The sequence below is a fragment of the Callospermophilus lateralis genome, chromosome 10, assembly GCF_048772815.1.
Source record: "Callospermophilus lateralis isolate mCalLat2 chromosome 10, mCalLat2.hap1, whole genome shotgun sequence".
NCBI classification, from domain to species: domain Eukaryota; kingdom Metazoa; phylum Chordata; class Mammalia; order Rodentia; family Sciuridae; genus Callospermophilus; species Callospermophilus lateralis.
This window is the reverse complement of record NC_135314.1, coordinates 90,045,976-90,072,207: the sequence shown is the minus strand read 5'-3', so window position 1 is coordinate 90,072,207 and position 26,232 is coordinate 90,045,976. Positions and strand designations below refer to the sequence as shown.

The 26,232-nt window shown below is 31.6% G+C and overlaps 1 protein-coding gene across 1 annotated transcript in view; it reads left to right on the top strand.

Annotated features, from left to right (window-relative positions):
- Positions 1-26,232, top strand: part of Naaladl2 (N-acetylated alpha-linked acidic dipeptidase like 2) — a 645,091-nt gene that overhangs the window by 178,524 nt on the left and 440,335 nt on the right. The window lies entirely within an intron of this gene.

The window sequence follows — 26,232 nt, the reverse complement described above, 5'->3', positions numbered from 1 at the left end:
TGTTTAGAGATTAATATATTTGTGACATTTTCTAAATCACCACCTACATTATTCTTTCATGGGGTTTATGTAAAAATATTAGTACTTACCTCATAAATTCTCACAAAAACTTTAGATTTTTTTTAAAAGCAGATATTCTATTGTTTCAAATAACAGTACTTTAAAAGTAATCTGAAATTAATAGTATTTGTACCACCTGGTATTTCCCCAAAGCTACATTATTCAAGACAGTGTGGTCATAATGGAAGGAAATAAGCATATACCAGTGAAAGGGTCCAGAAATGGGCGTACATTTATCTACGATAGTGTATTTTCAAACAGGTGCCAAGGAAAGAATTTGGGTGCTGAAGTAACACACTAAAAAATTAAGACAAAATGAATCATAACTTAAAATAATACTAAAATTAAAATACTTCAGTAGAAAATATATGAAATATCTTAGCGACTTTTAGTTAGCCAAGATTTCTTAGGACATAAAAGTCCAAAATAAGAAAAAAGATTAAATTGGAATTTAAATTTTCTGCTTTTCAGAGACACAATTAAGAAAATGAAAAAATAAACTACAAGCTGAGAAAATAGTCTTATAAAAACACATAATCCTGACAAATGTAAAGATGATTTCAACAAATATTTCACAAAATGAATTATAGAATTCAACACTTATGAAAAAATGTTCAATGTTATTAATTATCAGAAAAATACAAATAAAACTGTGAATATCAATAAGAATAGAGAGCATCAGAACTATTGAACATGGTGATACAATATAAAATAATAAGCTACCTTTAGAAAGCTGAAAAATTTTAGAAGATAACTATGTTCTTAATAAATCGCCAAAATTTCCAAGATTTGGTATTCAAGAAAACTAAAAATACACATTCACAAAAGGACACATATATGAATGTTCATAAGATCTTATTAACAAAATCTCCAACCTGGAAATAATCTGAATATCCATCAACAATGAATGGATAAACAAACTATAGATACCCATACAATGGAATATTCCTACAAAATTAAGGCAAATTACTCCTGAAACAATATAATGAATCCAAAATACATTAAGATGAGCAAAATGAGACAGATTTGAAAGAATATCTACTGTTTGATTCCATTTAAATAAAAACTTTAAAAAGTAAATCTTTTATGGAGACAGAGGAAGACAAGTAATTGCTTAGGATTGGTATTTGGGTAGTTGACAGCAAACAGAAAGAAATTTTTGAGAACCATAAAAATGTTCTATACTTTTGACAGTGGAGGCAGTGAAATGGGCATACATATTTTTCAAAATTCATTGAAATATATGCTAGTAGTTAATTTTATCAGATAGAAATTACATACCAGTGAAATTTATTTAAAATATAAAATAAACCAGGGATAGTGGTTTATTGGGAGGCTGTGACAAGAGGATCACAACTTCAAGACCAGCTTGGTATCTTAGGGAGACCCTATATCAAAATAAAAATTTTGAGTTCAATGGTAAGGCACCCTGGGGTTAAATCACTAGTACCACAAAATTAAAAAAAAAAATAGAAGAAAAAGAAACCTGTGTGTGTGTGTGTGTGTGTGTGTGTGTGTGTGTGTATACACAAGTACTCTCTTATATGTCACAATTAATTACCCCCACTATAGCTGCAGGAGAGTAATTTCACCTGAGTTCAATCTAGAACCAAACTAATGATTTCTTCTGAATCCTAAGAGATATAAGGTATGTGGTCTCCTGAACTTTATTTGTTCACTGAGTTCTTCTTGTAATTTCCCTCACAGTCATTTTCTAGCAAGAGTTGATATGATCCAAATTAGAATTTTCCTATTCAATGTGTTTTATTACTTATTTATGTATTTTTCCAATAAGAGTGATAAATGGATCATCTTATGGTATTGATTTATTTAAAGACAAGTTTTTATCAAATAATTATTGCATGTCTAATTTCATAAATGAATGTAAAATCTTAATTGACTGATTAATTTATTACAACTCCTAGATGCCTAACCTTGCCTGGGGTTATGCTTGTTATTAAGCTGGAAATAATTAAAACACAACAAAGTATATGTTTAAGTGTTTTCCAAATAATGTGTCATGCATGAAATATTAGAGAAAAATAAAGATAATGTTAAGCTTCTTTGGGAGAATGACAATGTACAGGAACTTCATCCCAAGGAACTAAAGAGTCCTGAGTAATTCATAGAATTACATGGGGTAGAACATCAATTAATGCAATGATAATAATATAAGAAATTATGAAGAGAGAAAGGAGAACCCATAAAGCAAGGTTCCTGAAAACACATTTAAAACCTCTGAGAGAGCTCCAAAGCTGCAATTACTTAGTGTACTAAATGTGACTTTAGTGATTAAAAGTCTGAGAATAATTATTATTTACGTGCATCTTAAGAATATATAGTAATAATGGCTCACTTCCTGATACAGGCAGGCAAATACAATTTCTAAATTCTTTTCAGTCTCTATACATCTCTAATATACCTAATATATTATGCATGCAGATACTTTTATGAAATTATTGAAAGAATGCTATTTTAACAATATGATTTGCTCTGACTTGATTCATATATATTGAAATATGCTTCCTCTCTCTTCCCTATCATATATTCTGCTTTTGATGCATTTATTGTCTAAATAAAAGCACCAGGCTTTGGCCAATTGGCTATATATACTGAGTTTGCTACCAGGAACACATTTCCACATTATTTTAAATGAAAATGATCAAAAATAAAAAGCATAGCCCAGAATATAAGTTTTAGGCTTTATGAAGGATTGTGCCTTATGCCTCTTGCCTAAAATCTTCAAGGACTGCCTTGATTTATAGCTTTAGGTCATGGGAATATAAGGTAGTATTTATCTTTGTGGCAGCCTTAAAATATACCTGAACTTTGAATGATAGAAACTTGGTATGCTGGTGTAGAAAGTGATTTTGGGGGAGGCTGCCATTTTTTATCTTGGTATATTCTAGCTACAAAATGTTTAGTGCTTTGGTTTGGTCCATGGATACTATTTTCACCTATTGTCTCTGTCTGTCAATGACAGATTATAAATGGAGACTCTGTAAATGCATGGGCAGTCACATGATTTTGAGTTGGGACTTAAATAATCTTTTTTGACATCCAAGGGAACTCTACATTTACCAAATTCATTTTGGAGTCATTCTGATAATTCAGTCATCCATTCAACAAATGTTCATTGATCACCAATGAGGTAAGCTGTGAGCAAGATCTAGTCATATAAAAATGAAGAAAATTTAGCTGCTGCTCTGAAAGAATTTGGTGTAATTGTGGCTTTTTCTACTTTGTAAGGGAAAATATAGCCCTTTAAAGACTCTGATTTCAATCAATACTCTTGGAATGTACAATGTTTATAAGAGTAGGTGGGTATTACCAAGGCTGATCTGCATAATAGATACCAGAGAGATATGGAAGTAAATTTAGGTTTTAACACTGACTAATTGCATGGCTTGGACTAGCAAGATCTCTGAGCTTTAGTCAGATCTTCTGAATGGCCCATGTAATGCATATTGCTAACAAAAAATTTGGAAGTCTAAATAACAGAATATGTTTACAATGCCTAGCCTACTACATGTTACATAGAAATTAGTAAGTAGTAGCTATTGTTGTCATTATTTATAAGATAAAAAAATTAGCACACTAATATTTTTTCTCCTAAGTTTGCATACATTTTCCAGGACAGAGGGTTTTCTTAAGCAACAGATATCATACTTAGAAGTATATCCACAAAACGGACATGTTGAAATTTTTCAATGTGAAACTATTAGGAGGAGAGGACTTCGAGAGATACTTAGATTATGAGAGAAGATCCCTTGGGATAAGTGCACTTACAAGAGAAACACTAGCGATTCCCCTCCTTCTGGCTTATTGAGGACACAGCTAGAAGGCACCATCACAAATCAGAATCTGGGCTCTCCTCAGATTTCATGTCCTTTGGTGACTTGAAGTGGATTTTCCAGGTTTTGGAATGATGAGAAACAAATTTCTACTATTTATAGGCTATTCAATTTATGGTATTTTGTTATAGTAGCCCAACTGGACTGAAATAGCAATCTAATATGTGGCCTCCAGTTCGACAGCTCAAGTTGAACCCAGAGCTAGAATTGGTTGGACTTGGATCATCACACTGTGAAGCAACAGGAGGTCATAAAGAAGACATCCAAAGGCAGAGGCTGATGATGACAGTGAGAGTACCTCTAGTAGTTCAATCCACATGCAAAAGGTTCTAGGCAAAAGGAAAAGAATGAGGAACATGGAACTCTAGTCAGGGAATTTGACAAGAAGTTAGGGAACAGTTCCTGGAGAAATTCCCTGTGGGCCTAGAACATGGCCTGTGGAACTGAACCGGCACCAAGCCAGCCTTGATAAAAAGAAAAACTTAGTGAATTATTTATTTACTACCTATCCTTTTCTGGTTTATTGTTCTTCTGCTCCTTATAGATTTAATACCTACTTTTCTGCTTTTTAACTTGGCTAGGCAGCTATGGGAAATAGTACTGAATTATTGAAATTTTTTTTCATTCATTTCTGTGTGTTGAAAAAAGAGGACAAGCAAGAAAAACTCCTTGGTGTTCTGGAAAAAAAACTCTATTATAAAGCTTTTTAAGTAAACCCATTCTTATTCTGAGAATTTAAAATCTGCTAAATATATATTTTCTTTTATAAATTCTTATGATTACTCTGTATCAGCAATTAGCTGTGGCTAACTAGATTAGCTGTGGCTCACTAGATTAGCTGTGGCTCTGAGGGGTTCTGACAACATGCTCAAGATCGTATAGGCTGGAGGGTGAGGAGCCAGGATTTATAATCTGTCCAACTCCAAAATTTGAAACTATCTGCAGATCAAAAATAAATGCTTTGTTTTGTAGAATTAGAAGTAAAGATGATTTATGAAAATAAATTTATAGACAAACTTCTAGCATTCATTCTAAAGGAACATGGGCAAGGACAGCTATTTTAAGAATACTAAAAATGCCCAATGCTGATTGTTCTCCAGCTCACAGATAAAAATGACCTAGAAGATTTAAATATTAAGATTTAATATAAGTGGAGGACTTTCAACGCACATGAGTCAGTATATTACAATAGACTGTCATCTACCCACGCCAACACTTATTTTATTGTTTGTTAATAGCTATGTGACTGAGTAGAAGTTAGCAAGTACTACACATCCCTGTGCTTCAGGTTTCCCATCTTTAAAATGAGGATAGATAATAAAGAATCCCATAGTGTTACTATGAATATTGTATGTGTGAATGTATGTAGTCATGTAAAAGAATATCTGGCACCGAGTAACTCAGTAAATGTTAACAGCATGTATTTCCTGAAATTTAGGAATGAAATAATTATCCTTTAGAGTAGATATTAACTGATCATGTGAAATCCCTGTATATTTAAAGGGAGTTTCAAATGCTCTATCAAACAGACTAGTATTGACTATATAACAGAGACTGCCAAATGGGGTTGTCCATCACAGTTCAGGCCATTGAGTGCTGGACAGCGCCATTCAGCAATTTCAGAGGCGCCTTAATTCAAATAGCCAAATCTGAATTAATTTCTTCTCCTAAACTCTTTCCACTTCGGTGTTTCTTTTTCGCAGTAACTAGTATGGCAATACACCTCTTTATAGAAGTTAGAAATCAATAAGTCACCCTTGATTCTTCAGACTTTCTCCATGCCCTTGTGTAAAAAATTTGCCAAGGTTTGCAATTTTTCACAACATATCTTTAATCTTTCCTTTCCTCTTCATTTGTGCTTCTGCTTCATAAGTCCAGTTTTTCTCTGGCTCTAGTATCTTGGATTCACACATATACTCTACGACACTGGCAGAATATTATCTGAAGACATGAACTGAAAGTGATGCTTCCCTGGTGAAAATCTGACAATTACCTAAACACACACACACACACACACACGCACGCACACACACATATAAATGCAACCTTCCCTTTCTTCTATTTTATTTTCTTTCTATTTTTAAAAATCATTATTTTAGTTGTACTTATTGATAAGGTAATATGAAAATTTGATACATATATACATTCTGCAGTGATCAAATTAGGGTAGTTAACATTTCCATCCTTTTAGTTTTTAAAATTTTGATTAACATATAATGATTGTACATATTTATGGGAAACAGTGTGGTATTTGAATATATCTATATATTTACAGATCAAATCAGAGAAATTTTCATCTCATCATCATTTTGTGTTTGACAACTTCAAGTTCTTGACATCTAGTTATTCAAAAGTATAATACCCACTTTTCTGTAGAAAACTTGCATTTACTACTTCTATTTAACACACATTCATTTTTATTATTCTCAACCACCATTGGGACAATTATTTGAAGTACTAAAGCGGTCATTCAAGGACATCTAATTTGACTCTCAGACCTGTCCAACAGGTCTATTCTGTTTTAATTTATTATGAGTTAAAATATAACTGATTGTAATTCTCATGTGAAACCACGTTAGTCTCACTTTTGTGTTTTCTTAATGCTATGTCTTCTGTTCAGAATGCATTTGCCTAGTGAACAAAAGGTTTCAGATTCAATTTGGATTCAATGATCACAACAGGAAGCTTTCCTTAGCCTATCTGCCTGTCTAGAGATCCCTTCTTTACTTTCTCACAAAAGCTCTGATCAGATTTTATCACTGCTTTGTTTATGATATCAAATCTATCAAAAGCTCTCTGGGAACAGCACTTCATGATTAACTTCTTTTTATATTTATTAGATCAATGGTCTACCACTAGTATCCCATTGAAAATATGTAGGAGAATTTTCACTTGTCATAGGCAAGGAGGTGCTTTCAATGTTAAAATAACTGGCCTGAGGAAATGGAGCTATATCCTGTATTGATGGAACGATCCCGAAAGTAGAAGAACTATCCTGCCCCATATGTCAAAAATATCTACTGTAAGAAAATCTGAATGACAATATACGTTATGAAGGCAATTTGTCTCAAGGGCTCAGATGTAGCTGGTTGTGACCACAGGCTTCCTAATCTGGATCTCAAATAAGGTGATTGTGGTGTACATGTGTTTATACAGTTTCCCTAGTAACACTAATGCTCAGTACTATTTAAAAGTCACTAAAATGATTCTGTGTTTTCCCTTTTACCATGACCAATAGGAGGCTCAGATTTAATGTGTAAAATGTCCAGTGTCTCTACCTTCCTCTTGGAAGATTTATTTATTCCTCATGTTTCATTTGAACTTCTTCTCTGTTTCCATGATATATTTTGAATATGCTTACAATATAAATTCTAAATAATAAAAAATATTACAGTAAATGTTATTAGAATTTGAGTGAGGACATATATTACCCCAACTGCTGCTTCTCAGAGACTTTAAGAGAAATGAAGTGATGTCATTCTCTAACCTTCAGGGATGAGTTGCTTTATTTTTGATTGACAGGAGGCTGACTGCAACAACAAGGGACAGGAGCAGATGATGCAGAAGAGCCACATTGGCTATTGCATATTCCATAGGCTTGTGTGATCCACAGAAGGCCCCAAAAGTGCTCTAGAGTAACAGTTGGCAAACTTTGGCCCTTGAGCCAAATCCAGCTCACAGTCTGCTTTTATAAATAAAGTTTTACTAGAATATGGCTAATGGCATGTAGATCTTGTCTGTGGCTGCTTTTTTGCAATAGACTCCAAATCCACTAATTGCAACACAGACTGCATAGTCTGCAAATCTTAATCAGTTCGGTCTCTGAACCTTTAAAGAAAAATTTTGCTGACTCTTGATCTAAAGCAGTGGTTTCCAGCAAAAAGCCAAGAGATAATTAAGGGTTCAACATAATACTCCCAACTTTTTATTTTGCCATGTTATTATTTTAAAAGAAATAAACAGCTGGAATCACTATAATAAGATCCCAAAATAAAGAATAGTATTTTGTTCCAGAGTCTTGTAAACATAAGCTGCAATTTTCACCATGGACTACTAAAAAACTGCTTAAAAACTTTCTCATGTTCCGGAAACAATTCTTGAACTGTTTGTAGGGCTGCATTTATGAACTAGCTATTGGACCCCAAAATAAAATGATTTATGTGGCAAAATTGCCTTTTCTACTTATTGAATTGTGTACCTTTATTACACTTTCCAATTTTAATCACTTTTTGGTACAATTTAAGATATAATCTTATTATATAGCCTTATTATTGTAGTATTAGTTATGATCCACTGGTAATTCACATTTTTAAATTGTTCTTTGTTTATTGTTATGGTATATCATGTCATGAAGCATAATTGTTGAGACCTGATAATTGATGTTAACATAGTCACTTGTAGATTTGATTTTGTTGTTATTTTTTCTTGTGGCACATACCTATAGCAATGTAGATTGAAGTACCTTATTTTTCAGGGAAGTAAGGTAGGTACTTTCCCTTTTATATGATAAATAATATTTTTTATTTTTTATAAAATCTGGTAGTGCCAGATATAACATATAACAGATTTTGTAGATTTAATGCCAGTGTCTCCTCATGAAAAATACCTGGAAATAGTTGAACATTAATATTTACTAGTTACTGTACCAGACCATAGAACAGTATCTACTATAGCACACCCACATAAGTTCATATTGAATGATAGTTGAATTAATAAACAAAGCATTTTAATTTTATAAGGTTTTGCAAATAAGACCTACGGAGCAAAGCTACAAAGTATTCATATCCAAACACTGAATTTTCCACATTCTCTTGGTAGACTTTATTTAGAATTTTAGTAAAACTGTTATCCATTCAAATCAACTTGTGGTAAAGCACCTTTACCTCATGACCTTGACAAGCAATGAGCTGAAGAGACCTGAAAGCTTGCATAATTATTTTATTGGTATAAATTTGTAGGTAGGCAATTCCTAAAAAAAAAAAAAAAAAAAAAAAACAACAACAACAACAACAAAAAAAAACCCTTTAATTTAACTGCTTCTGAGATCACATTGTTGGATTGTTGGTTATAAATTATGACTTTGTAGAAGATGAAGATCACTGTTTGTGAATATGATAAAAATCAATTAAAATTATAAAAAGTAGTAATTATTTTCTTTAGCCTCTGAAACAAGAATCTCACAGAAGGAGAGAATTAAAGCACTTTTTAATTATTCTTTGTGAACTTCATTTTTCTTGGTTCAGTATTGGCCAGTCTTAAATCTTAAAAACTCTTGAATTTTCAGATCTCTCAATTTGTTAATTCCTGCCTTTAATTCTTCTAGGGCACCCTGTCTTTCAGCCCACTGTTTCTATTTCCTGTCCAGATGGCTGGCCTTCAGTAAAGTCTAGTTCCTTTCTCAGTTATATGCTATGCATTTTTATTCTGCATTCATTTAAATTAGCATAAAATTAAAACATTTGAATTTAACTAGAAAACAGTTTTTCCTTTGAGGAATGCTTTATATCTCAATGAGGTGAAAATCATTGTTAATTTTTCTCCTTTGGTTAAATCTTTGTGATTCCCTTAAACTAACTTTCGGGTTATCTATTGAAACATTTTTTAAGTACAAGTAAAAAGAAGCACATCATCATATACTTATTTTGAAGTTCCATGGATTCTATAAAAGTAATGACCTCAGTGTAAGTATCAGCATAATACATGAAACAACTTAAATATACTACTATAAAAACTCATGCAGCTGTCTTTTCTGCTTTGTATTCTTAAAACATCATTAATTCCAATTTCTTTTTTATATATTTCTGATTCACTGAATATGAAAACTTACATTAAATCATATTTAATTAGCCAGGATTTCATCTATTGATATAAGGAAGATGGGTGCAGAAGAGAAATAAGAAAATAATTACTGAAATGAAAAATTTGGCAGGATTGATAACTACTGATGTATACCCAAAAGGATGCAAATGATGAAATTCTGCTGGACTAAAATAATTCTCCCTTTTGTTCAGTAATGAATGACATCTAACTCTGAATTATAACACCAGTTGCTGTGGGTATTCATTGTGGATTACTTCATAATGTTGATGCTCTTACAGTCTGAGGGTTTGAAGCTCTTTGCTTAGAATCTAAATTGAGACAAAAATGCAAGAAAGATGTACATATATAATAAACTCAGATGCTTTTCCAGTTGGGAACTATCTTTAATTCTTTAAATTCATTCTTGTGACTACCCAGCTGTTAGTCAGGGACAAAAGGGATGCTTTATTTTACTTTAAGAAGATAAAGAATTAAATTAATTTGATCATGGAGATAGAGAAAGCTATAATCAATCTCAAGGTAAGAAGAGTAAGGAATAATTTCTCATTTAAAAAAAAAATGATTAATTATTTGAGAACTCTGAGTTGTCTAATCTGTAATCTATAACTTTTAAGAATGTTTCTGCTGATCCTTAATTAATAACTACTACAATAGTCAAGGAATTATAATCTGAAATATACAATACCATAGGAATTATGTAATATAAAAGAAAGAAAAAATAAATTAATGAGTTTTAGATGAATGATGGATGAGAATGAGTCAAAGGCAAACATTTGTGTATTTCAATAGATCAACTTTTAGGTCATTAATATTTATTATTACTTGTCCATTTTAATTAATGATAGGCCAGGTGTGACTTAAAGATTTTTTCAACAATGATTTGGCTTCTATTCTCATTTTTTTTAAGTTTCCTTAGGCTTTATACTTTTCATAATTTTTACATATTCTTCATGATAGTAATTATTTTTTACTATATATGACTCTTTAAGTAAACTCAAATATGTACATTCATCTCCATATGTGGACTATGTTGATGGAGCATGCACTGTAGAAAGGAAAGATATGCATTTAAAAAATTAAGCATGTTTTATTACTAAAAATACTTACACTTTAACATGATGTTTTTTATTGTAATATTTTAGGAAATAATATGTAGCAGAAAAATATTTCATAAGCATCAGGGTAGAAGATCTGGTTCTTACCTAAATTAAATTTAGTAACAAATATTAAATGTATGCTTGGTGTGTATATATTTATCCATCTCTGGGTAAATATAATATGTGTGTCTATATATAGTTTCATATTATCTATGAGTATAAACAATGAAATATTTAAGAATATTAAAGGCAAGAGAAAGAAAATAATTTTATATAAAGATAAATTGAAAGAAACTATTGAAAGTAATAAGAAATTAATGACAATAATAGACATTCTCAATTGTAATGATAATCTATAGACATAGCTTTCAGTGGAACTTATAATTTCTTTGGAGAACATATGGTACGCTTGGTATACAGGCCAGTCCATTGTATGGGGGAAAAATTAGGCTTTGCAGACAGACATAGTTCTTTTCTCAGCTCTATCATTTGCATTTGTCGAAGGGAATTGATAACACCAATCTTTTTGCATTGCTGTATAGATACAAGTGCAATGTATGTCAGGACATAGACATACAATCAATATATAGTGGTTATTTCTATGGATAAAACTAGTCAATGAAAATTATGTTGTGTAACAATCATGCAATTTTTAAGGCTGCCAGAGAGGGCTTTGACTTACATAGTGTGAAAATGAAGATTGTCACAAAGAAAATAATTTCTTCAATTTCAGCACTTAACCTGGTGTTCTGCTTTCTAACTCCTAAAATGTGTCCCAACAACTCACATGAATATATTTATTAAATATTATCATGGTTATACATTATTAATTCCTCCTTAAGATTTTTCATAGAAATTGGGTTATTATAATTTCTCTTAAGATACCCCACAGAGATCCTTCAACAATGATTTGTCTTCTCATTTTTTTTAAGTTTCATTAGGTTTCATACAACTGAAGAAGATAGATAATGTCAATGAATCTGAATGATATTTTTTACAGATTAGACATGGAAATTATAGTGGTTTTTGTCAAAAATTTTAGATGTCTGAAATGATACAGTCCCGTTCAATTGATTTCATGAATTATCTGTTGCCTTACTTTACCACACTCCTTTCTAGACATTAGTTATGGGGATTACAGGGCATCCCTGGTCTGCAGGCTGGGGTGTAGTAGAGGTTTTCTATTTTGCACCTGAAATACTTGCAGAAGTATTAGATAGTAAACCAAGAAAGTGGGTATGTTCACAGAATTAGAATTTTTTTTTGTTCTACATTAAATGGAGAAAGTCTAGAGATGTGGCTTTACAACCAAATACAGATGGCAATTTTTTTCTTGGTCTTATTTTACTGTTGATAATTTTAACAAGAAATTTTCCTGATGAAACCAATAATAAAAATGCCATCATTTGTCCACGATGTGGAAGAAGTAGAAGGTAAATTAAAGAACCATGCTGTTCCATATTCATTTTCACCACCTGTCTTCTTCTTTTCACATCAGTGTCAGTCATGAAATTAGGAGTCACGAGCTTTTGGATTTGCAGAATCAACTTGTTAGTGGATAAATGCTCTTGTCTTCAACTGTCCAGATGCAGAAGACACTATTTTTCTTTCTTTTTTGCCATCATCAACCAGAAAATTTTACAACCAGAAAATTAACAACTATGCCAGTGTGTCCCAATGTTTTTGACCTAAATATTCAGCAATTGAAACTCTCTATTAAAACCTTTTATGACTATCTTCTTTGCAGACTTGGCTTTTATAACTGAGACAAAATGGCACATGCCTACACTTGGCATTGATTCTGTCTATCATTGGATTTATTAAAGGACCTTCCTCTTGGCAGTCTACTCTTTAGCTTCCACGTGCAGTGGAGGCTTGTTTTAACTCTCAGGGTGTGTTCAGCAGCTGCCAGACCAGATGCTCCACTGCTGGATATTTTGTCTTATTTTAGTCTGGGGACATTGTCAGGCTGCTTTAAGATTATTTAATTTACCCAGATACTGAACTCTTCCACTTGATGTCAGTTGTGATGAATTTGTTTTATTCTTAATGTTTGCAGATATTTTAGTGAGCAAATATATCTTCAGAGCCATAAATTTTTAAATTATGTTCTATCTTTCTTTTATTTTCTGCTTCATTTTTTTCTACTTTTATATTAAATAATTTTCTCTTTCTACTTAACTTTGTACTTCTTTTTTCTATTTTTTTACAATGAAAACTAAGTTTCTGTGTAAACTATGTGTGAACTTATATAACTAATATGTTAGCTAGGGTTCCATTGTTTCCCCAAAGTTTTGTTGTTAGTTTTTCTACTTTTCATTGCAATCTAGATTTTTTGTTTACTCTGTAATTCCAAAGTTGTTTGGTAATGGATTAATTTTTTTGATCACATTATTATATTCTAATTGATTGGATTTTGGTAAGCAATATGGCCAATACAAATCTTGTTTTTAATATTATTTGAGATTTTCTTTGTGGCTAAATTTACAAAATATTGATGAAAAAATGCTTACATACAGAGTTGTATATCCTTTGAGGAATATAATTCTCTATATATATTAAAGTTATTATTTAATCCCTGCATAGCCTTTCTCTTCCTCCTTGCCCATCTCCTTTTTATCCTCCTCCTTATTCTATTTTATTTATTTTTTGCTTTCAGAATTTGTCCAATTCTGAAAGAGGTAAATGTATATAATTCTATTTAAGAATTTATTCTCATGTTTCTAATACATTTTTTTTTGCCTTAATGTTGCCTAGAGCACTCAGGTAGTGGCATATATTTTATCAATTTATTTAATGTTTTATCATTATATAATATTTATGTTTAATCTTTATTGTTTTTAATGTCAAACATTTCATATAAATTTGCACCTCTTTTATTTGCCTGATATCTATTCCTTTATTTTTAAGTCTTTATTATTTTTTAAGAATGTTTCTTGAAAAAAACATTTATAGGATTTCTTTCCCTTTGTTTAATTCAGACATCTCAAATTTGAACATAATAGTTCATCTGTTTTCTTTTAAAGCAAAAACATATATGCTTTTTTTTTTACTTTAATGTTCTTTTTTTAATATCCTGATTAGATGAGTCCATCCAAATATTTTATATACATATGTATTTTCTTAAAATTTTTGCTTAGGTCTTTTAATAAAGTACATTGTAGTAATTAATAATTTTAATGCTACTTTGCATATGCCTATTTCAAATTATTATTCCATATTATCTACCTTATCTATTTGATCTACATTAGACAGGTACTGTTAGAGAAGTGAATTTTAAAATTTTCTGCTCAGTGCCATGGTGGCTTCTATGAATTCCTTAACAGATGGGCCTGTCTTCTGCATAAAATTAATCTTCTGAAATATTATCAATGTTCACATTTCAGCATAGGACAACTTCAGTTATTTACATTTCTATTGTTATTTAAAAGTCCAGAGCTGCTTAGAGATGCTATCTGGGAGTATTCTAAAATCATCACTCCTTAATCCAACCTTGTATAGAAAGAACACTCTTTCTGAAGATGAAGCTATTCATCTCAGGAAAATTCCAGAGATATGGTAGGATCATTGTGATCTCAAACCAAATCCTTATATAAAAGAGTTCAAAATGGAAAGAGAAATGAGTGAAGAATCATTTTTCCTGCTCTTTACCAATAGTACACTCTTCATGTTCAGGTTATTTTTCTATTTTTGTTTTCCTATTAGTTTAAAACCAGCATTCACACTATTAAGAGATAACAAAACCAGGGAAAAACTGTAATCTTCCCAGAGGACAATTTTCTAAAATAAATAAAATTAAAAAAAAAAACAAAATACAAATAAAGAATATAATGAGTAAGCATAAAAATCTCCTGGAATAGTTGTATTAACTAAATGATGCAAGTCAAGCATTTTTAACCTGTTTTAAAACTACGAATCCAATTAGAAAAATAAGTTATAATGAGAAATAGCAATATTTTTACTTCTATTAAAATTTTAAAAAATAATCAAGTATGCATTGTGTACCCAGCCATAGTAAGTACATAAATAGAAATAATAAATGATAAAGATAAATGGAATATTCTTGAATGTTTTAAAACATATATGGGATATGCAATCAGCTGTTGACATTTAAAAGTAGAATTTAGAAGATTTGGAAGCATGTATTTCTTTAACAATATAAGCATTTTTGTCTTTGTCTATGAGCAATTCAATTATTTTCTGAAATAAATTAAGTAAAGCTTATTGAGTCTGATCAGCCCTTGTTTCCAGGGAATTGCAGTTCAATTTCATTTTTAATTAGAATTGAACATTGTGGATTTCTTAGCACTGGTAAGCAAGATCTAGCAATAAAATATGTACTTAATTTGTATTAAATTTCTGAAATTTAGTATAGCGAGTGAGTAATATGTCTGGTTAATATTTAAACATCTCACAATGTTCTGTTGTAGACGTTTCCATTTATAAAAGCTGCTGTTCTATAACAAATTACTTTTACTTTCAAATAAACCTGTTATCACAACATGAGCAAAACGTATTCAATTAAAAGAAAAAAACAAAGTAATTATTTACTCCCATTTGATGTGCACCACAGCTAATAAAGTTTATACAAATCCCTAGGGAAAAGGTAGATATATTGGCTTAAATATAATCTTTGCTTAAACATTATTGCTTTAATAAAGTATAATGTATTAATGTGGGACAAACATTTCTGTGTAGAAAACTATTCTCTTATAAAAGGGAAGAGAAGTATTTCCATTGTGATATTTCCATGCCATGTGGAAAGAAGCTTTGGACCACAAGATCAGTTGTACTAATGATTTCTCCTCTTTAAATTTTTCGTACTTGTTTCTGATTCGTTCAGTGCTACTTTCATGCTATTCATTACATTGGGTCTGCTTGAGAACTCTCTCACTGAGGTGTCATTTTTCACCACTGCTGTGTATTTAGACATTAAACTGTATGTGTTCTCCACATTGTATCTTGATGCAGTACTAAAACTAGGAAAAGAAGTAGAAGTGAAGGTGGAGAGGAAAAGTGAGTGTTGCCTCAGTTACCTTGGATAGAGTCCATTGAAATAATGCTTTATATTCCCAAATATCTGTTGGTGGTGAGAAATCTTGTAAATTGATTTAACAGTTAATGTAGTTGTCAAGAGATAAGTCAGGGACTGGGGTTGTTAGCTCAGTGGTAAAACGATTGCCTAGCACATGTGAGGCACTGGGTTTGATCCTCAGCACCATATAAAAATGCATGAATAAAATAAAGGTATTGTATCCATCTACAACTAAAAAACAAAAATTTTAAAAGGAGATAAGTCAGAATCAGAATGGGCCTTTGCTACCTTTTCTCTTCAAACAATGTCTAAGGTAGGAATGAAAATATATATGTAGACAATTTATTTCTTCTCCTCAAAGAGAATGGTGAACCTCAAGAAATTCAAAAGACATCTTGGGCCAGAGAAGGGGCAACTCTGACTTTCACTTCCATAAGTTTTTACTGCAAAAAGTCCCTGTCAATTTCTGCCAGACTAGAATGCAAAGGTAACAACTGCTAATCTATAAACTACATGAAAAAGAAACAAGCATTCTGTCTTTTTTTGTAGCAATCTTTCCAATCAATGAAATTAGAAAAAATAACATGGAAATTCTTTCTATTGCAATTCAATTCTTTACACAAAGCATACATCTGATTTGTATCCCACCAAAAGAAGCCATGATTAATTCATTTCCAGTATGTGTGATCTTTGAGCATGCCCAGAAGTGATAATGTCACTTAACTTCTTGTGTTTTGCTACTACTCATTCTTCATAATTAAATAAATTAATTTCAAGAGCAGTAAAGGAAGTATTTCTCTATGAAGTACATTTCTTTTTTTAAATGGAAAAAAATAAATAATATGGTAACCAAAACAGTATGTCATGGATTGGTGAAGAAAATATAATAAATCACTATACTAATTATAGAAAGATATGTTAATATTATAAGTAATAAAATTATAAAATTTAAAAAACATAAAGTAGTCCAGAAAAATATATAGACAAATTCAAAGGTCTTAGGATTCATGGTTCTTTCAATATAACATACAATAGAGAGTAGACAACCTGGTAATAGATGAATGACAATAAAAGGATATACTTATGTAGGCATGCATGGTGGTGCACACCTGTAATTCCAGCAGCTCTGGAGGCTGAGACAGGAGGATCTTGAGTTCAAAGCCAGCCTCATCAAAAGTGAGGTACTAAGCAACTCGGTGAGACCCTGTCTCTAAATAAAATACAAAATAGGGCTGGGGATGTCACTCAGTGGTCAAGTGCCCCTGAGTTCAATCCCTGATACCCCCCACCCCCCAAAAAGAATATATTTATTTTACATGAATATTTACTTTTGGAAATAAACCCATGAAATGTTTTCATTTTTATATCAATAAACTTTTTTAGGATAAAAACGTTTTTCCCCCTTTCTAAACACTATTCCCAACCTGAGACAAATGAAAAAATATTTACATTCCCATAATAACCAAATTCTTTTGCTCCTCATCCTCCTTCATCATCACTACAAAAATAAATTAATTAATTAAATAAAGCAAAATAAAACAAAAAAATACTTGCATATTATGTAGCATTTTGCACTTTACAAAATCCTTCAGACATATTGACTTTCAGATCTTTGACTTTCCCAGTCATTTTGTGTGACTGGCAGAGCAAAGGTCATCTCTTTTTACAGATGAGAAAATTGAACTGTAGAGCTTTTCAATGGCATGCCCAGCATCCCCTGACTAATGGCTGGTCTAGGACAAGACAGCTTACTCTTAGTCTGAGACATTTTCTTGTGCTATGTTGCTTGCTAAGCAGGGCTAATAAATAAATAAATAAATAAATAAATAAATAAATAAATAAATAGATGAATACAAATTCATTTCTAATAGCTTATAACATGACCTTGCAGGAGCTGCAAGATTTGAGATTTTTCTATGACAAAATGTTAAAAGTATTTTGACATGTGCATGTAATGGTAATATTCATTTGATTAGCTTTCATATTCTTTTCATAGTTATCTATATCTAAGAAAGAGTCATATATACATATTTCAGTTTAAAAAATGCTGCCCAAAATTGACTTTATCTTTTCTTTTTCTTCATGAGATGGTTCGTAATGGTATAAATTAAGAAGATCTTGAGTGTTAAATATACATCTAGTCACCAAAGTTTTTTTCTTCTATATGAAAGAAAATTGTGAAAGTTCTGTTGAGTATATTAGTTATAGAAGTGATTTTGTAGGTAATAGAAATTAAAATATTAAATGCAATTTCTTACAGATATTGAAAAATCAGAAAATTATTTGTCAATAAACCTAATCAACAACTAATTTCTAAGATACCTTCAGATGTATTTCATTCTTACTAATTGCTATCCATGTGTTTATTTCCATTTATTATGAATTCAGTTAAATATGCTCTTACTTAAGAGTATTGGTAGCAAATCATACACAATTAAATGTAGGCAATTTTCACATTTTTTATTAAACTAGAAAATTATATAATTCCAGAATCCTTGCATGTCAATATTCTATCTTCCCAACTCCTCTCTTCCTCTTTCACATATATTTACATGTATAAGCACTAAAAATAGTAATTTGCAAAGTCAGAATCTTAGCGTCTTTGTCACTTAATTTTTCTATATATATAGTACTAATCCCCCCTTTTCTTTTCCTTTTGAACAGCATTTTTTTTTTTTTTTCATTTAAAAGCAACAGCCGGTCTAGAGATTGAAAGAAATCGACTTGGCTTCCTCCTACCACCATTATTAGTTACAAAGAATAGAATCTTATTAGAGAAATTCTTAAAGATAAATGCTCTTTAGTCTTTTAAATTCAGGAACCAACTTAATGATGGTTTATTTAGACTGATACTAAATAATCATATAATCATATTAGTGAAACTGATAAAGACCAAAGACCTTTATTTTTTGAGTCCATGACTCCCCTTAACAGAGGAAAAGACCTTCACCAGTTTTTTTTTTTTTTTCCTGTCTCTGAAAATAAAAAAGGGCTTAGGGATTATTTTCTGATCTCCACTTTGGCCATGTATACTTCACCTTGGACCTATAATAATATGTCCGAGCTACATAGATGGATCTCGCATGGAAAGAAGTAAAGGGTAGAAAAACAGAATATAAAATTCTCCTCAATGTTGTAAAGCTACAGTTGAAAAAAAACAATGTCATATTTTTAAACATTGGGCTTTTACCATGCAACAACTGTTGAGAAAGTTGTCAAATAATTTAATATAAATTTTGAGAACAAAAAGAAATTTGCAAAGCCACATTATTATTTTTTTCTCATTATTTGGAAGCAGTATATCTTTATGGGAGAAAAGCACAGGAAAATAATGAGCACACATTTTTTCCAGTCTGAAATATGTTGTTAATTAACTCTGTGGTCTTGATCTGGTAATCTTTATGTCATGATCATTTCATTTGTGAAATAAGAATAATTGCAGAGGGTTATTATGAGGCTACAATGAGATATTAGTTTAAAGTAGAATGAAAAATAAATATACAAGGATATATGAGACGGGAGATCCTTCCCTCTTTTCTCTCTCCCTCCAACCCACCCTCTCTTCCTCCCTCATTTCTTTCCCTCCCTCCTTCCTGAATAGTAATGATAGAAGTCAAAAGAAGTTTTTCAGACCTCTGCAACAGTTTTAACTTACTGAATGATTTCCAGACTTTTTCTTGACAAAAGAAGAGGCCATTTCTTATTAATCTCACTAGAACATCAAGCAAAACAGTTTGAATATTCAAGTTAAGGTGTTGAGTGATTTTGAAGAAGAATAATGTGATCACACCTTGCCTATTGTCTGTTTGATCATGGTGAATGTTCCTTACCGTAATAGTATTTTTTTTTAATTTTAACTAACAAAAAATGTGAATTTATTTCTGAAATATAACAAAGTAAGCAGGAACCTTACAAACCTCTTTTAATGGCATCTTCACAATATAATACATAAGAAAACTACTGTTCTACAAACATACTCATAGAAAAAATAACTTCAAGAAGGATAACATAAAATGTAAACCTCTGAATTAAAAATATCTCCTAAAGAAATCTGTCATCATTTTTATTTTCCTATGTCAGAATTATTTAATTTAAATAAATAATAATTGTCTATAAAATATTAAATTACTGTTTTAAACATTTACTTATATGTTGTTATAGTCATGAATCTTTAATCTAAAATATCTCAATCTATTTTTTTATATGAACAGGTCCCCATGACAGCACCATTGCACAAATCCAGGTCTTTTCTTAACAATCTAGACAAACAGGCATATAATTCTCACAGTATTGATTTCAGTGTCTTCTCGGGAAGCAGATCACAGCAAGAAACATCTGATGTGTTTTATAAATTCACCCCTTAGCCAGTCTATTTGTCTTTGTAAAGGATGAACATATAATTGAAAAGAAAGGCATACTTTGTGGAAAGATCACCAGACTTGAATTTAGACAACTCCAGTCTGATCCCTGACATTATCACTTATTAGCTCTGTCCCTGGGCCAAATTCTTAACTTTCTGGATCACAATTTTAGCAACTATGTAAGGGGAATCGAAGTGACTTATATCAAATCATTTGAATAAAAATCAACAAATAGGGGTGGGGCTGTAACTCAGTGTAAAGCACTTGCCTTGCACGTGTGAGGCACTGTGTTCAATCCTCAGCACCATATAAAAATAAATAAAGGTACTATGTGTTCATCTACAACTAAAAAGAAAGTATTAGAAATTTTTTTTTAAAAAAAACAACAAATAAAAGATTTTACCTGTCCCATAGTAGAGGTACAATAAATACTTGATAATTTGGCTAAAAACTGACTCAGAAGACAGATTCTAATCCAAATTATATTCCTGAATCTTTTATGGAGTTTAGCAGATGTTTGTGTATGTATATGTGTGTGTGTGTGTGTGTGTGTGTGTGTTTTCATTTGCTAGAGCTGCCATAACAAAATGCCAGACTGGGTGGCTTATGTCACAGAAATTTATTTTCTTACAGTTCTGGAGGCTAAAAATCCAAGATCAAAGTGTCTGCAGGGTTGGTTTCTTCTAGTGTCTTTCTCTTTGGCTCATAAATGCCACCTTCTCCCTGTGTCTTCACGCGACCTATTCTCAGTGCCTGTTCTTCTAGGTTGTCATCTTATAAGGACACCAGTCATGTTGGACTAGAGTTGACCTTTTGGCCTCTTTTAACCTTAATTGCTCTATAAAGTTTTATCTCCAAATATTAGTTATTTCAAATGTGTGCCAAGACCTAAAAATTTAGTGCATGACAATAGGCCTTAATTTTTTTTTCTGTAAAAGTAAGGTCCTCTTTTTGTATTATATTTAACTTTGGTTTTGTTAAGTTTTCTTTTTCCCCCCACATGAGGACTATGAAGTTCAGATGATGGTAATGTTGAATGAATGTTGTAAAGAGCCTAAATGGTGGGAAAAAAAAAAGTTCTTATTTTGGTATCAGATACACAGGTGGCAGTTCATGCACTCTTTTTTTTTTTTTTAGTTGTAGATGGGCACAATACCTTTATTTTGTTTATTTATTTTCATGTGGTGCTGAGGATCGAACCCAGTGCCTCACACATGTGAGGCAAGCACTCTACCCCTGAGACACAACTTCAACCCCTCATGCAGTCATTTTGACCAATGACAATCAAAAGAGCACAGTTAACATTCAATTGGTTCAAAAGCATGTACTGACCATTTAGGAACAACTGTGAATGAATTAATGTCCAGGTGTGGAATTCAAATGATATACCCTTGCTTGATACCATGAATAAGTAAATTGTGTGAAGGACAATATATCCTCCTTCTTCTGGACTCAAAAAGCTATTTCAGTTAAAAGTAAGAATAGAAATGAGTAATTAACGAACTTAACTAGTAAGAATCAGAGCAGGGGCCTTTCTCTTTTATCCTCCTGATTTTTTAGTTTTTTTTTGAATGATTGTTCCTGAATTTTGAAATACCATGCATCCACCTAGTACCCAGATATTGATTGTCCAGGACAATAGGATTAAAAACCTAGTTTTTCTACTCTCATTTACCAAAACACTATCCCGAGAAAATAATACCCAGAAGTTTAGAATTCTCCAAGGTTTGTTCAATAATACTGCTGTGTTGTCCATGGATTGGTAGTGCCATTTATTTTGGAAGTGGTTATTTGGCAATTGATAGAGCCTACCTTGATATACTTTACACAAGCAGAAATGTATTAATATGGTTCATAGCAAGAAATATGTGATCAGCCACCTTGAAACTGGCCAAAGACATTCATATATGACCCTGTCAGCAGGACCAAATCACAATGTCACACCTCATTGGGTTAGTTTCCACCTGTCTCTCTTAGATAACAAAACAGAGCAAAAATCAATACAAAATAGACCTATTTTTAATTATGTATTTTTAAAAGGAGGACAAAAGAGAAAATACATTTAATTGCATGTTTACTTGAGTTTTTAAAGTAAGCTGGTTTAATACTTATACTTGCATTCTAACTTTGCATATAAGATGCCACAACAAAATCTATTTCAAGTCTTCCAGTCAGAGGGTATGAACAGCAAAGCAAAATAACATTAATATAATATACACTATGGTATACCCTTGTACCATATTCACTCATGCATTCATTCATTTGCTAGTTGGTACATATCCTCATTTTGTCAACAACTCAGCAACAATAAAATATATAATTTTGTTCTAGGCAGTCTGTTAGGCACTGTAGATATGATGAAACTATAAAGATTCTTCTCAAAACAGATCATAATCTATTGCTATTGAAAGTACCAGCCAAATCATTTAAGTTTCTGGAAAAAGTAACAAAATAAAATTCCACTTGGTTTCACTTTCAGTATCATAAAGCCTTCAAATTATGGGTATATTTTTGTGGGTTGTCATGTAAGTAAAGGTATGAAGGGAAGTAGTGTGAAGTAGTGTGAAGGGAATTAGCAAACCTTGACATACAAACTAAAAAGAGTTAGAACCTTTTAAGTTGAATAAAAGAGGTTGGAAGCATTTGAGTAGGAAGTTGGTTTAATGATTTATCTTGAGAAATACAATGTGAAATATATATTTTTTAACTACTCAAGGATTAGCAATATCACTGATGAACATTTTGGATAAACACTTTTAGCAAATTTGCTAACTTAAACAATAAGTTCTCTTCTGCAAATGAAATACTGGTTGAAGTATTCATTAGAGTAGAAGTATTTCCAATATAAACAGAATGTTGATAGCTTCACCAATGCAGTATATACTTAACCCTACGTCATTTTGTAGTTGTCATATATGCAGCATATTTTAGGTTATAAACACTCTCAAGAAGTTTTGAAAAATAAAGCTAGCTTTTCACAGGTAATATTAAGTTAGATCTGAAACTGAAGAAAGTCCAGTTGCTCAGAAGAAATTTAATGTACAAATTCTAAATATTTCGATTTCTTGGCATTATATATCTAATAATATATTAATACTATACATTTTGAAGTTATTGCAATGAGACTACTTCATAAGGCTTACTATAATACAATATTGTAGTACTGTGGAAGTCAACCTGATATTCAGGATAACTGCATAGTGACTTAACAAGTGAACAGAGTATAGAGCATGGATAAACTGGAGAAAGAGATGCTTCACTTCTCAGGCAGGATGGAACATAATGGCTCAAGATTTCATCATGCTACTCAGAATGGCATGTTATTTATAATGTATGAATTGCTTATTTCTGGAATATTACATTTAATATTTTTGGACCATAGCTGACAGAGAAGAACTGAATCCATAAAAAGCAAAACCACACATAAGTTTTTGATTATTGAACTTGAACATATACCTGGTAAAACTATTGAACTTTCACATATTACCTGGTAAAACTATAACTTGCTATATTCTCTGGAGGGAACATAGGTTACCAAAACTAATAAAGACAGGAATACTTTTACCTAGACATTTCACCAATGGAAATATATTTCATGGGAGTAGATATTTGTGCAGAGCTTTAGCTGCTAGGAAGTTTACTGCAATATAACCTAAAATGCTTTTTTTGAACATTACAGATCAGTTAAATAACATTTGATCACCTATTTATATTATTATTCATATCATATATACAATATTTGACAGGTATTAAATTATATAAAAATGTACTTAACAAGTACAAATGTTTGTTATGTATTGTTAACTAAATGAAATCAGATTGCACAATAGTATTAAAATGGTCTTATTTTCTCAGTGTAAGTGTTTATATGCATCAACCTTGAAAAGAAGGGTCTAGTCATGTTTATGCTAAATACCTCTTGATATGTAAGGGAACTTTCTCGTTTTTGGTTTTTGCCCATATCTTTTTTCTCTCTAATAATCATGAATTGTTAATAAAATAATATTTTTAATATTCCAAAGAATCTTGATTTTTGATTTATTCTCCTATAACAAGCAGAATAGGTATTCCAGCTGGATGTGGTAGTGTACACCTATAATCCCAGTGGCTCAGGAGGCTGAGGCAGGAGGATCGCAAGTTCAAAGCCAGCCTCAGCAACTTAGCAAGACCCTGTCTCAAAAAATAAAAGGGTTCAGTGATGAAGCACCCTGGGTTCAATCCCTACTACTCTCCCTCTTCAAAAAATAATAGCTATTTCAGCATGTAATATCAGAAGACATCCCTAAAGACTTAAGTGGTGAGGATGGTGAGGATTTGAAGAGTAACTTAAATCTGGACCTCATCATATTCACACATTCCTTGTTTCTTTTTTTCCCCCTATTTTATTCCTCTTGTCCTTTTTAATTCTTTTCTTTTCTCCATTAAAATACTGAGAGGAAAGCAATAACAGAAATCTGATCTAAGTGGCTTATTATTGAAGGCAAATATGAGTCAATTATATTTTACTTAGGTTTTCAATGGTAGTTTTTTGTTATAAAAATTATTATTTATTGCACCCAAAATTGTAATGTATGGAACATTTTTAAAGGAGTAGGACAGATACCATTAAAGTGGTATACTTATATTCTATATTAGGTTCTTTTCAAATTATTTCCTTTTGTAGTTAAGGTCATTTTGTATGTAAAAATATGTTTTATTATTCCTAGTATATGTACATTTAAGTATTTTTTCAGGGCTCTATTTTCTTCAACAGCTGCTGTTGAAGAAATACCTACTCGTGCATTTTGTTGTTTAGCAATACTCTTGAATGCTCACTATATGCTTTTAAACGCAAGTGGTACAATGATGGAGAAGTTAAGAGTGACCTCTGCCCTCAAGGAAGGGTCTAGCCAGGGCCACAGCTACTGTGCTTAGTCCACTGCAAATCTCAATAAGCAGTAAAAACAATAATTGGAAAGTGAAGTATAGATACTAACTAAAGTCACACAATAACCACCTACTGTCTGTTCTCAATATGACCCTTAGTCTTATTTTCATTTATTCCTTTAATGCTCCTTAATTACTTTTCCTCTCTCATGGGAAACAAATAGAATCAGCAAATCATGATTACTGTTCCTTACAATCAGGTAGGTTACACTAAGAGGCATAACAAAAATAAAATCAATTTAACAAGCTAAGATAAAGAGAACTTTGGATGGTGTCAAGTTCATCTGTCCCATTATACTTATGTATTGTGTACTTACTAAAGAACAGAAAGCAATCTTTACATTAAATATTTCCAAAGGCAGTAACCAGGGGCTATTTCCAAAATGTTTAATGACAGAGACCATGCAGAAGCTAATCATTCAGAAGGAGGCCTCTCACTGGGTTATATGTAAATCCCTTAGTCGCCTTATCTGGCAGGTCTGTCTGGGCATCCAGGACAGAGACTAGAGTGACTGTATAGTGGGGTCCCTGGGAGGTTCAGAACAGTGGCTCTTTGCCAAAAAGTGTGAAAGTCTTTCAGCAGTTTAACAACTGGTATGACAGGCATAGCCCTGGAGGAAATGTATCACAGTACTGTAGTGATTTCTGCTCTAGGGAAGGACATAAGAGTAGTCAGGACAGTTTTTTTTCAAAGGGGAACATTGCATGTGGTGTTTCTCTGTTAATCTTGCAAAATTAGAAATTCTAAATCCACTTAGACATTTAAAAAAAAAAGTGAGAAATTCCATAAGCAGTCAACTGACATTAAATGCAAATTTTATAGGAATACTACTTAAATATTATACAGATGGGGAGGAAGTAGGAAGGGATGAGTAGAAAAATCATTTGCCTTATCTCATTGATTAGACACTCTGGAGTACCTACTTATTTAATTTAATTTTAATTGAATTTAGCTTTTTTTGTGGTATTGGAAATTGAAGCCAGAGATTCATGCTTCTTCAGCCTTTGAAGTGTCTGCTTATTTTGAAAAACAAAAAAAGAGAGAAGGGAAGGGAAATGAAGGCATAGTATCTTAATCA